Genomic DNA, 14,971 nt, shown 5'->3' with positions numbered 1-14,971 from the left:
AAGAGCAGCATGAGACGTACTCTGGAGAAGGTGATACCTGTACTGACCGCAGACCCTGAACTTAACACCGCAACTAGAAGTAGCCGTGGAATGTACCTAGCGCTCCCTAGACATCTCGACACAGCCGGAGGACTAATTACCCCTAGAGATAGAAAAGGGAAAACTATCTTGCCTCAGAGAAAATCCCCAAAAGATAGGCAGCCCCCCAGAAATATTGACTGTGAGAGGAGAGGGAAAAAACATACACAGACTGAAATGAGAATTTAGCAAAGGAGGCCACTTCTAGCTAAATAGAAAGGATAGGACAGGGTACTATGCGGTCAGTATTAAAACACTAGAAAATATCCACCACAGAAAATACAAAATCTCCACAGCTAACTAAAGATATGGAGGGTATATCTGCATCTCCAGAGATACCAGCTTGGCTAAACAAATCCTTATACAGACCAAGCTGGACAAGACAAAAACATGGAAAAGAAATGAACAATTAGGCCACAACATGTGGACAGCAAAAATCAAGGCCAGAACTAATCTTTGTTGAAAAGAACTGCAAAGCAGAAGAGACCAGGCAGGGAAGTGAATCCTCCAGGAACAATGGACAACTGGCACTGACTAAAGGGTGAAGCAAGACTAAATAGCCCAGTCAAAATTGCAAAAAGTGAACACACCTGATAAATGCTGCGATTCAGAGACAGCAGCGCTACCACTTACAACCACCGGAGGGAGCACAAGAGCAGAATTCACAACAGAGAACATTGATAAGGGAGGAAAAGTAGTTTGTAACCATACTGGACAAATGCTGTCTCCTGTCACTTTGAATCTATGCAGCTGTCCCTGTCGTGTCAGTGGTCATTGAAAAATCACTCCACAACCTTGTCATAAAACTCCTCTGTCCAACGCCATTTTGGATTTCTGCACCGCTAGCACCTCTGCCACGTTGCCCCCTACGGCTCGTGTGAGAACCATCACCGCCGCTGTGTGCTGGGAATGCCAGAACCAAACGGTCTACAAGAGTTGCTTGTTTGGTAGCCAATATTTGCTCTAGGTTCTCATGTGGCATGATACTTTGCAATTTCCCTTTGTAGCGTGGATCCAGTAGGCAGGCCAACCAGTAATCGTCATCAGTCATCATTTTGACAATGCGGTTGTCCCTTTTTAGGATACGCAAGGCATACTCAGCCATGTGGGCCAATGTTCCAGGTGTCAATTCACTGCTTCTGCTGGGTTGAGGAGCACTTTCTTGCAAATCTACATCACAAGTGTCCCGCAAGAAACCTGTACCAGACCTTGCAACGGCACCAGTTTCTATTGCCCCCTGAGAAGCTCCCACCTCCCATACATATTCAGCCCCATCATCCTCCTCCTCATCCTCTTCATCTGCCACCTCGTCCTGGACAGTTCCCTGACCAGACAATGGCTGACTGTCATCAAGGCTTCCCTCCTCCTCGGCTGCAGATGCCTGCTCCTTAATGTGCGTCAAACTTTGCATCAGCAGACGCATATTTGGGATGCTCATGCTTATGATGGCGTCGTCTGCACTTACCAGCCGTGTGCATTCCTCAAAACACTGAAGGACTTGACAGAGGTCTTGTAGCTTCGACCACTGCACACCAGACAACTCCATGTCTGCCATCCAACTGCCTGCCCGTGTATGCGTATCCTCCCACAAATAAATGACAGCACGCCTCTGTTCACACAGCCTCTGAATCATGTGCAGTGTGGAGTTCCACCTTGTTGCAACATCTATAATTAGGCGTTGCTGTGGAAGATTTAGCGATCGCTGATGGTTCAGCATACGGCTGGAGTGTACAGGCGACCGGCGGATGTGCGAACAAAGTTTTCGCACCTTCAGGAGCAGGGCTGGTAACTCCGGATAATTTTTCAGGAAGCACTGCACCACCAGGTTCAAAGTGTGAGCCAAGCAAGGTATGTGTTTAAGTTGTGAAAGGGCTATGGCAGCCATAACATTCCTTCCATTATCACTGACTACCTTGCCTGCCTCAAGATGTACACTGCCCAGCCATGACTCACTTTCTTGCTGCAAGAACTCGGCCAGTACTTCCGCGGTGTGTCTGTTGTCACCCAAACACTTCATTTCTAACACAGCTTGCTGACGCTTACCACTAGCTGTTCCATAATGAGACACCTCGTGTGCAACACTGGCAGCTGCGGATGGAGTTGCCAGGCGACTGCGCTCTGTGGACGAGCTGTCACTTTTGGAGGAGGAGGAGGAGAGGTGTCGAACGCCTACTGCCAACTGTTTCCTAGACCGTGGGCTAGGCAGAACTGTCCCACTATGGCTGTCCCCTGCATCCACCACATTAACCCAGTGCGCCGTGATGGACACGTAACGTCCCTGGCCATGCCTACTGGTCCATGCATCTGTGGTGAGGTGCACCTTTCCACTGACAGACTGCCTCAGTGCATGGACAATGCGGTCTTTGACATGCTGGTGGAGGGCTGGGATGGCTTTTCTCGCAAAGAAGTGGCGACTGGGTAGGTCATAGCGTGGTACTGCATAGGCCATCAGGTCTTTAAAGCTTTGCTTTCGACCAACCGGTAGGGCATCATCTCTAACTAGATTAATCTGGCAATGTGGGTGTTCAAACCCTGTGTACGCGGGTGAGAGGATGAGTACTTTCTTTTCCTCATGAGAGTCTCTTCTAGGGTGAGCTGGGCAAGAGACCTGCAGATGGTGGAACTAGCGGTGGTGGTGGTGGACATGGCGGATTGAGAGACAGCTGGTGATGTTGGCCTACATACACCTGCCTGCTTTGGCCTTGCGACGATCCCTCCACATTTCCTGCTGGTGGTGTCCGAACCGGTGGGCTTACAGTGAGGGAAGCAATGTAGTGTTGCTGACTACCTTCATTCTGACCAGATGCACCAACGGTACAGGACGTTTAGTAATTAGTCCAGGCTTGCAAGTGCATGCTGGTTAAATATCTACGCATGCACGTTGTATTTAAATTTTGAAGAATCTTCCCTCTGCTAAAGGTCTTTGAGAATTTCTTACAGATCACTTTAGACTGATCATTGGGATCTTGGTCAAAAAAATGCCACACTGCACTCTTCCTACTATGGAATTCCTTTTCAGGCATTGCACGCTGTGCAACTTTCAGCGGTTGGCCACGCTGTCCTAAAACTGTTTTTGTCACACGTTTTGGGCCTGATACGGGCCTGGCTGATGACAGCTGTTGCGATGTAGATTGGTGTTGCTGCGGATAACCCTCCTCCGCTTGTGAGCTAGTGCCAGCGGCACCCTCTTCCCCCAATTGCTGCCAATCTGGGTCAAGAACTGGGTCATCTATCACCTATTCCTCCACAATGTCATGTGCACCTTCCTCAGTGTCACCGTGTAAGCCGGTGCTATAGTGTTTGGGACAGGGCACCATAGTCTCATCAGGGTCAGATTCTGGCTCAGGAAACTGCAAGGTCAATGTAGTGATCTGAGTCAATGGAACAGCATCATAATCTAGCTGTGGCTGTGCATCAGTGCACTCCATGTCTGATTCTTCTTGTAATGGGCAGTGTACAATTTCCCTTTCTAACCCTGGCACGGTATGAGTAAAGAGCTCCATGGAGTAACCTGTAGTGTCGCGTGACGCATCCTTCACTTTTGGTTTGGGAGAAGGACACAAGGAAACATCTTTTTCCGGACCGGAAGCATCCACTGACAACTGGCTGCTCTTAGATTTTGAACTTTGGGAAGAGGAGGCGAAAGAGCTAGAGGCTGAGTCAGCAAGGAAAGACAAAACTTTTTCCTGCTGCTCCAGCTATAAAAGCTGTTTTCCTACTCCCAGGTAAGGGAGCCTTCGAGGCCTTGTGTAGCCAGACGATGATGCAGGCTCAACACCTCCAGTCTTAGGAGCTACTGTGCTTTTGCCACTACCACCAGATGCAGCACCACCACCACCATCAGTACTAGCTGGCAACCCCCGCCCACGGCCTCTTCCACCAGACTTCCTCATTTTTTGGGGGGAGACACTGAACCACAACTCTGTCCCAGTGGTATAACACAACACTATGAACGTGGCAGAAAGTGGCTGCCTGATATACGACACACTAGCAGTACAGCAGAATATAAACTGTGTGAGAATTACTATCTCACTTTTGGGGGGAGACACTGAACCACAACTCTGGCCCAGTGGTATAACTCAACACTATGAACGTGGCAGAAAGTGGCTGCCTGATATACGACACACTAACAGTACAGCAGAATATAAACTGTGTGAGAATTACTATCTCACTTTTGGGGGGAGACACTGAACCACAACTCTGGGCCAGTGGTATAACACAACACTATGAACGTGGCAGAAAGTGGCTGCCTGATATATGACACACTAGCAGTACTGCAGAATATAAACTGTGTGAGAAATACTATCTCACTTTTGGGGGGAGACACTGAACCACAACTCTGGCCCAGTGGTATAACACAACACTATGAACGTGGCAGAAAGTGGCTGCCTGATATACGACATACTAGCAGTACAGCAGAATATAAACTGTGTGAGAAATACTATCTCACTTTTGGGGGGAGACACTGAACCACAACTCTGGCCCAGTGGTATAACACAACACTATGAACGTGGCAGAAATTGGCTGTAATTATTATAAAAAAAATAAAAAATTACTGCAATAACAAGCTTCCTACAATGATCTCAGGACAAGTATGGCAGCAATAAAAAGGACTGCTGAACAAAAAATTGGTAGACAAATAAACAAGACAGGTAACTGTGCAGAAAGGAGCAACAGGATTTTTGCTTTGAAAAAAGCAGTTGGTTTGCACAGCACCGTGCACACAGCTATGCAGCTGCTGCACTAAAATACGACCTCCACTGTCCCTGCACAAAAAGGTGGTGTGGGACAGTGAAAATCGCTCCAGCACAAGCGGTTTGGGGGTTTATATTTCCTCCCTAACTCTAACCCTGCTTCTGACTAACTGCAGCAAACTCTCCCTATGCTCAGATCGGCAGAAGTAAGATGGCGGTCGGCGTGCACGCCCCTTTATAGCCCCTGTGACACCGCAGACCTCAAGCCAATCACTGCCATGCACTTGTCTAAGATGGTGGGGACAGAGACCTATGTCATCACGCTGCCCACACTCTGCGTCCTCATTCATTGGATGAAAAACGGCAGTAACAGCGTCATACGAAAGGCGACTTTGGCGCTCTGATCGCCGACTGCATGGCCGATCCCACACTAGGATCGGTTCGGGTTTCATGAATCCCGACTTTGCCTAAAAGTCGGCGATTTATGAAAATGACCGATCCGTTTCGCTCAACGCTAGTAACAAGTAATAATAGCTTGAAGCACAAGAGTGCAAGCTGTGCCGTATTGGCAGACACCACTAAACACCCAGACGTGGGTTAGGAAGCGCTCTACTGGCGCATGGTGCCGCACTGGCGGTCACAGCAATGGACGCTGTTTTGTGTGTAACACGTTGTGAGTCTAGTCGGGCGCTAGATAGCAGCCATACACCTTACGCGAGCAGTCATACAATAGGGATGGGATATTAAAGGACGACTTGCACTCATCAACAAACACACGTATACAATTGTACACTAGCGCATGGCCGTGCGGTCATGCGAACCTTATATAGCTGCAGCATGTACAGGACCTTCCTAAAAGGACCAATAGGAAGCTGCCACAGAAGTTCAGCACCTTCAGGACCTTCCTGGAGGACCAATGGGATCTGCGGCAGTATCTGAGCATGTGACCCTCGATATCCAACGGGAGATCTCACCCATGGCATGCTCAGAAGGGTAAAAGCAGGACTTAGTCCCAAAAGCATCAGCTCGTCGCTGCCCAGCATTGGCTTTAATGGCAGAAGCTGGGAAAGCTGCAGCAACCCTCAGCACAGAGTGAGCCCGAGCAAGACGCTGGGACCGACATCTCCGCTGAGCAGGCTCCACTGCGGCAGAAGAAGAATGGGAGACCGCAGCAGAAACGGCCCGAGATTCCCCCTGTGCAGAAGCGGGAACTCGACCCCTAACATACTGCCTCACAAAAATCGAAATAAAAAGTGATCAAAAAATGTCACATGCCCAAAAATGTTACCAATGGAAACGTCAACTTGTCCCACAAAAAACAAGACCTCACATGACTCTGTGGACCAAAATATGGAAAAATTATAGCTCTCAAAATGTGGTAATGCAAAAAAATATTTTTTGCAATAAAAAGCGTCTTTTAGCATGTGACAGCTGCCAATCATAAAAATCCGCTAACAAACCCACTATAAAAGTAAATCAAACCCCCTTCATCACCCCCTTAGTTAGGGAAAAATAAAAAAATGTATTTATTTCCATTTTCAAATTAGGGCTAGGGTTAGGGCTAGGGTTAGGGTTAGGGATAGGGCTAGGGTTAGGGTTAGAATTGGGGCTAGGGTTGGGGCTAGGGTTAGGGTTAGGGCTACAGTTAGGGTTAGGGCTAGGGTCAGGGTTAGGGCTAGGGTTAGGGTTAGGGCTAGGGTTGGGGCTAGGGTTGGGGCTAGGGTTAGGGTTAGGGCTAGGGTTGGGGCTAGGGTTAGGGTTAGGGTTAGGGTTGGGGCTAGGGTTAGGGTTAGGGTTGGGGCTAGGGTTAGAGTTTGGTTTACATTTATGGTTGGGATTAGGGTTAGGGTTGTGTCAGGGTTAGGGGTGTGGTTAGGGTTATGGTTGGGATTAGGGTTAGGGGTGTGGTCAGGGTTAGGGTTAGGGGTGTGGTTGGGATTAGGGGTGTGTTTGGGTTAGGGTCTCAGTTAGAATTGGGGGTTTCCACTGTTTAGGCACATCAGGGCTCTCCAAATGCGACATGGCGTCCCATCTCAATTCCAGCCAATTCTGCGTTGAAAAAGTAAAACAGTTCTCCTTCCCTTCTGAGCTCTCCCGTGCGCCCAAACAGGGGTTTACCCTAACATATGGAGTATCAGCGTACTCAGGACAATTTGGACAACTTCTGGGGTCCAATTTCTCGTTACCCTTGGGAAAATAAAAATTTGGGGGGCTTAAAATCCTTTTTTGTGGGATAAAAAAATGATTTTTTATTTTCACGGCTCTGCCTTATAAACTGTAGTGAAACACTTGAGGGTTCAAAGTTCTTACAACACATCCAGATAAGTTCCTTGGGGGGGTCTGGGTTCCAATATAGGGTCACTTGTTGGGGGTTTCTACTGTTTAGGTACATCAGGGGCTCTGCAAATGCAACGTGACGCCTGCAGACCAATCCATCTAAGTTTGCATTCCAAATGGCGGTCCTTCCCTTCTGAGCTCTGCCATGCACCCAAACAGTGGTTCCCCCCCACATATGGGGAATCAGGGTACTCTAGACAACTTGTACAACAACTTTTGGGGTCCATATTCTCCTGTTACCCTTGGTAAACTAAAACAAATTGGAGCTGAAGTAAATTTTTTGTGAAAAAATATTAAATGTTCATTTTTTTTAAACATTCCAAAAATTCCTGTGAAACACCTGAAGGGTTAATAAACTTCTTGAGTGTGGTTTTGAGCGCCTTGAGGGGGTGCAGTTTTTAGAATGGTGTCACACTTGGTTATTGTCTATTATATAGACCACTCAAAATGACTTCAAATGTGATGTCGTCCCTAATAAAAAATGGTGTTGTAAAAATGAGAAATTGCTGGTCAATTTTAACCCTTATAACTCCCTATCAAAAAAATGTTGTTTCCAAAATTGTACTGATGTAAAGTAGACATGTGGAAAATGTTACTTATAAAGTATTTTGTGTGACATAGCTCTGTGATTTAAGGGCATACAAATTCAAATTTGGAAAATTGCAAAATTTTTTAAATTTTCGCCAAATTTCCCTTTCTTTCACAAATAAACTCAGGTATTATCAAAGAAATTTTTCCACTATCATGAAGTACAATATGTCTCGAGAAAACCTTGTCAGAATCACCAGGATCCGTTTAAGTGTTCCAGAGTTATAACCTCATAAAGGGACAGTGGTCAGAATTGTAAAAATTGGCCCGGTCATTAACGTGCAAACCACCCTCGGGGCTTAAGGGGTTAAGGACTGACAATAAGACATTCAGAATCAAAGAGAAATTGTAGTTCACAGGGAGAAAAAATGCTAAGAAACATTTTTTCCTGTATAATGACTTATATATAAAGATACATTTAACAAAATATTTTTTCCAAAGTTACAATTTAAGTAAATCAAAATTGAGCTTTTTATTAAAAAATCAGACATTTTATTGTAATTAATGAAGGAAGCAAGAAGTGCAAAAAAATAGGGACTCAGATACACCTTGTGTTATAAATAAAGGAGGATCTCATACACATTCTGTTCAAATTGTCATGTAGTGCTACTCCTAGACTCATAAAGACTTTTCACTAAATGCAAATCCTGCCCAAAATTAGAAGCAGGGTCAAACATGCACCCTTGAAGGCACCAACTGTAGTGCATCTTTCAAATATTGTGAACAAAGTGTAATTGCGGTACTCCTACACTCATAAACGCTGTGCACACAAAGCACAGCCAGAAAACCATTCAGCACAAAATTAGAATCCATACACCCTTGAAAGCACCAACTGTAGTGTGACAATCAAATATTGTGAACAAAGTGTAGTTGTGGTTCTCCTACACTCAAAAGTTTTGCACAGTGCAAAACATGCCAAAAATTACAGGCAGGGTCATCAATACATCCTTGAAGGCAACAACTGGATGACCTCATTAAAACATACAGAAAGTATACACATGTAGCAGGACAATTTTGTTTTTTTATTTTGAACCAACAAATTTTCACACAAAGCAGGTTCTACAGTATGTGAAAATATCCAATTTTTTTACCAACAATATTTTGTGAACTGTACCAGGCCAAGCAGTTTTTTAAAAATTTAACCCACCATAATTTTACCCAAAGTATGTTAAACTGTATGGATGAATCACTGAATCCGTAAAAAGTTTTGGAAGTTTTTGAGTTTTAATATACTAATGAAATGTATCAAGAACAGCGTTACAGTGTATGAATAAATCACTGAATCCATAAAAAAAAGTTTGATGGCTATTTTAGGGTTTAACATGACAGTGAAATGTAGCAAGAACCACGTTGAATTCATAAACATTTATTCAAGGTATTTTTGGATTTTTGTATAACATTGAAATGTAACAAGGAGCACGTAATACTGTATGGATCAGTAATTGAATCAATAAAAATGCTTTTAATGTTTTCTGGGAGTTTCATATAACAATGAAGTGTAATAGAAAGTACGTAAAGCTGTATGAATGAGTAATTAAATCCAGAAAATTTTCTCACTGCTTTTTTGTAGTGTTAGATACCACCAAAATGTTTCACAGAAAATGTAATACTCTATAGATAAGCAATGTAATACCAATACATTTTTGAACAATTTTTTGAATGCTTAAATTCCACTGAAATGTTTTTATTTTTTTTGTCCCCATGAAGACATAATACTCTTTGGATAAGCAATATAATTTCTATAAATTATTGAACAATTTTTTTGAAGGTTATATACCTCCAAAATGTTCCTAAGAAAATGTAATACTATGTCACTGAACAACATAATACCAATGCATTTTCTAACTATTTTTTTGGAGCGTTATATACCACCTAAATCTGCCCAAGAACGTGTAATACTCTATGGATGAACAATATAATACTGATACATTTTTGAACAATTATTTAGCGGATTATATACCACCAAGATCTACCCCAAAACATGTAGTACTCTATGGATGAGAAGTATGATGCTGATACATTTTTGAACAATTTTATCCAGGGTTAGATACCACCACAATGTACTCAAAAAGTTGTAATACTCTTTGGATGAGCAATATAAAACTAATACATTTTGTAACAGTTTTTTGGAGGGTTATATTCCACCAGAATTTTCCCAAGAATATTTAATACTATATGGATGAGCAATACATCAATGCATTTTTTAAAAACTTTCTTGGTGGTTAGATACCACCAAAATGTTCCCAAGAACACATAATTCTGTGTAGATAATCAATATACTGCCTATAAGTTTTTGAACTTTTTTTTATATATCACTGAAATCTACCCAAGAACATGTAAAACCTCATGGATGAGCTATACAATGCAGATACATTTTTGAACAATTTTTTGAAGGGATATATACCAACAAAATTTACGCCAGAACATGTTATACTCTACCGATGACTAATTTAATCCAGATACATTTTTGAACGCTTTATGGAGTGTTATAAACCACCGAAATGTACCTGAGAACATTTGGATGAGTAATTGAATCCACATAAATATTGAATGTATTTTTGTAGTGTTATATACCACCGAAATGCACCACAGAACAAGCAATACTCTATGGATAAGCAATATAATAACAAAACATTTTTGAAAACTTGTTTGGAGGGTTGTGCACCACCGAAATCTACCCAAGAAGATGTAATACTATATGGATAGCAAAATAATACCAATTACCAATACATTTTTGAACAATTTTTTAAAGTCTTATATACCACCAAAATGTAACCAAGAACACATCATACTGTGTGATTGAGTAACATAATACTGATACATGTTTTATCAATTTTTTGGAGTGTTATAAATCTACCCAAAAGTAAGTAATATTCTCTGGATGATCAATATAATGCAGAAACATTTTTTAACAATTTTTTTGAGGGTTTCTTACCAACAAAATGTACCCCAGTTATACTCTATGAATGACTAATTTAATCAAGATACATTTTTAACAATTTCTTGGAGTGTTGTAAACCACCAAAATTCTCCTCAGAACAAGTACTAGTATATGGATGGGGAATTGAATCCCGATTAATTTTTAATTTTTTTTTTGAGTGTTAGATATCACGGAAATGTACCCCAGAACTCGGAAAAGTGTATATGTGAGAAATTTAACCTGGCAAAAAAATGTGCACTTTATTGGAGTGATGTATATCACAGAAATGTATCCCAGACCATGGAATACTGTTTGGGTGAGTAATTTAACCCAGAAAATTGCTAATGCTTTTTGGGAATGTTTTATAACACTAAAATGTACAAAAGGTGAACTCAATACTGTATGGATGAGGAATTGAAGTCAGAAACATTTTAAATGCTTTTTGGGAGTGTTAGATATCACAAAAATGTACCCAACACCACGGAATACTATATGGGTGAATAATAGGGATGAGCAAATGTTCTCGGTCACACTCGTTTATCACTCAACTATCATGGTGCTCGGATGTGCTTGTTATTCTGTGAACAATTTGTGGTGGTCAAACTCAAATTCCAAGTTCTGTGATCTATAAAACTGAGAAAAAGCTTTAAAAAGTATTGTAGGCTTCCATTTCTCAGCCATACAGTGTTACATGGTCTGTGAACATGTCTGCTATCTCTAAAAATGAACAAAAACTTTTAAAAATTTTGTAGGCTTCTATTTCTCAGCCTTATCGTGTTACGTGGTCAGTGAACATTTCTGTGTTAAAAATTGCTGTGTCAGCTACACACGGTTGCTTGTTTTCTGATACATTATGGTGGAGTAAAGTCCCAAAAGCAGCTTTGACTGCTGCAGGTGACCAGTTTTTTTCTTTTATTAAAAATATACTTGCCGAGTACTAGAGATGAGTGAATCTTTAAAGATTCAGTTTGATTGAGATCGTCGAACATCCCAATGTTCGTCGAACATGTTTGCCAAACATACCCGAGCCTCATTGACTTCAATGGAAGGCAAAACCAAACTCATAGATAACACCTTGAGGGGAGCCAAAAAACTGCCAAAACAGCTAAAATTAGGGTCAGACACCAGGAGAAGTGGCATCAATTGACCCATCAATTGCGCTATAAATAAATAACAAATAAAAAAATTGACGTGAGTTCCCTTGTACATTGATAACCAGCCAGGGAAAATGACAGCTGCGGGCTGCAACCCTCAGCGGTCATCCTTAGCAAGGCTGGTTATCATAAATATATGGGTCCCCTTGCTGTATTTTACATTATTTAAATAAATAATGTAAAAAAAATGGCTTGGGGGTCCCCTTCATTTTTGACAGCCAGCCAAGCTACAGCTGATAGCTGGGGCTGGTATTCTCAGGCTGGTAAGATGATATGGATATTGACCCCCAATCTAAAAATAGCAGCCCAAAGCCACCCTGAAAAGACACACCTGTAGCGGTGGCAAGTGGGGTTCATATTTGTAGGGTTGATGTCACTTTTGTATTGTCTGGTGTCATCAAGACCACGGCTTAGTAATGGAGAGGCATCTATAAGACACCGATCCATTACTAATCCTATAGTTATATTGCAAATAAGCACACAGCCAGAATAAAGTCCTTTAATTGAAAGAAAGACACAGATATGGTCCAGTCTCACCAGCCTAAAGTCTGGATCAATTAATCCTCAGCCTGATCCTCTTTCGCCCCAACATGTTGAGTCCCAGGAGACTTGTGATCCCACACTAGGACACTGCGAGGAGCTCTTTACAACATCATTTCTTGATTGTGGACTCTCAATCTGCATACTCAAAGAGGTAAAGGAGGACATGCTGTTTAGTGATGCACAAACATTGAAGCAGCCACAGCTGCAAGAACATGATAATGGTTGAACAGCAAATTTGAGATAAGGAGGAGGATGATGAGACACAGTTGCTGCTAAGTCTTGTTGTTGTTCAGTCACAAAGTCAGGAGGACCAGGGTGCATTGGTGATGAGGTGGTGGATGATGAAGTCACTAACCCAATATGGGAAGCTGGCATGCAAAGTGAGGCCAGCAGTTCTGAGGGGTAGAGATCATCAGCCCTGAAACAAACAGGAAGAGGCAGTGGGGTGACCAGAGGGACAAGGTGGGAAATTGCCCCACAGAGCACTGACACTGGTGTATTTCTCCAAAGATTCAGGTGTTCCCCAGTTTGGTACTTTTTTAAAGTGAGTTCTGAAACTAACAAAAATGGCTAGTTGAAACCTGTGCCATACCAAGATAAGCAGGGTCATGACCACTTAGAACCTAACCACCACCAGCATGATCATAGAATGTTAGAGTTGGAAGGGACCTCAACCGTCATTGAATTCAACTCCCTTCTCAATGCAGTGCAGGAGTCATATAACCATCTCAGAAAGATGTATGTCCAGCTTCTGTTTGAAGACTTCAATAGAAGGAGAACTCACCTCCTCTCATGGCTCCTTGTTCCACTCACTGATCACCATCACTGTCAAAATTTTTTATCTAATCTTTATCTTCTCCCTTTCAGTTTCATTCTATAGCTTCTCATGTGTCCATGTGAAGATGAGAATAAGTATGATCCCTCTACACTATGACATCCCTTCAGATATTTGTAGAAAGCTATTAAGTCTCCTTTAAGCCTTCTTTTTTAAAAGGTAAATATTCCCAGATAATTTAACTGTTCCTCATAGGACATCATCCTGGAAGCTCTTCTCTGAACTTGCACCAGTTTTTTAATTTATTTTTTAAAATGAACACAGTATTCCAGATGAGGTCTGACCAAAGAGGAGTAGAGTGAGATAATTACTTCAATTGATATAGACACTATACATCTCTCAATACATACTAGAACTCTGCTTGCCTTTTTTGCTGATGCATCACACTGTTGACTCATGTGCAGTCTGTAATCTATTATAATAATAATAATAATTTTTATTTATATAGCGCCAACATATTCCGCAGCGCTTTACAACTTATAGAGGGGATTTGTACAGACAATAGACCTTACAGCATAATAGAAATCACAGTTCAAAATAGATACCAGGAGGAATGAGGGCCCTGCTCGCAAGCTTACAAACTATGAGGAAAAGGGGAGACACAAGAGGTGGATGGTAACAATTGCTTTAGTTATTTGGACCAGCCATAGTGTAAGGCTCGGGTGTTCATGTAAAGCTGCATGAACCAGTTAACTGCCTAAGTATGTAGCAGTACAGACACAGAGTGCTATTAACTGCATAAAGTGTATGAGAACACGATGCAAGGAACCTGATTATGTGTTTTGTTTTTTTTTCTATTTTTAATAGGCCACACAGGGATAGTTAGGTTAATGCGTTGAGGCGGTAGGCCAGTCTGAACAAATGCGTTTTTAGGGCACGCTTAAAACTGTGGGGATTGGGGATTAATCGTATTAACCTAGGTAGTGCATTCCAAAGAATCGGCGCAGCACGTGTAAAGTCTTGGAGACGGGAGTGGGAGGTTCTGATTATTGAGGATGCTAACCTGAGGTCATTAGCGGAGCGGACGGCACGGGTAGGGTGGTAGACTGAGACCAGAGAGGAGATGTAGGGTGGTGCTGAGCCATGGAGTGCTTTGTGGATGAGGGTAGTAGTTTTATACTGGATTCTGGAGTGGATGGATAGCCAGTATTAGTATATGGAAGTTTTTTTTCGCACCTGCTGTTGCTTAATTCTATTCCTCCCATTCTGCAGATGTAATTTTCGTTTTTTTTCTTGCCCACATGAGGAATCTTGCATTTCTCCCTATTAAATACCATTCTATTAGTCGCTGCCTATTTTTCAATCTTATCTGGATCCTTTTGAATCTTTACATTTTCTTCTCTAGTGTTAGCTATCTCTCCTAGCTTTGCATCATCTGCAAATTGATTAGTTTACCTTCAGTTCCCTTATATAGATTATTTATAAAAATGTTGAACAATACTGGGGCCAGGATAGAGCCTTGTGGTACTCCACTTGAAACACTTTTCCAATTGAATGTGCAACTATTTTTTACCTCTCTGAGTACAATCACTGAGCCAGCTATGAATGCACCTAACCGTAGCCTTGTAAATTCCATAATTGGTCATTTTTTCAATAAGGATAATAGGAGATATGTTATCAAATGTTTTGCTTAACTCAATATATACTATATCTACCACATTTCTCTGATCCACCCAGTCAGTGACTCCATCATAGAAGGAAATTAGATTAGTCTGGCATGACTTGTTTGCTACAAATCCATGCTGGCTCTGGTTAATTAATTACTGTATTCTTATCCAAGTGCTCACATACATGCTGTTTAATAATTTGTTCAAAGATCGTT

Source organism: Ranitomeya variabilis, chromosome 2 (genome assembly GCF_051348905.1).
Source record: "Ranitomeya variabilis isolate aRanVar5 chromosome 2, aRanVar5.hap1, whole genome shotgun sequence".
NCBI classification, from domain to species: Eukaryota; Metazoa; Chordata; class Amphibia; order Anura; family Dendrobatidae; genus Ranitomeya; species Ranitomeya variabilis.
Note: the sequence above shows the minus strand (reverse complement) of the source record.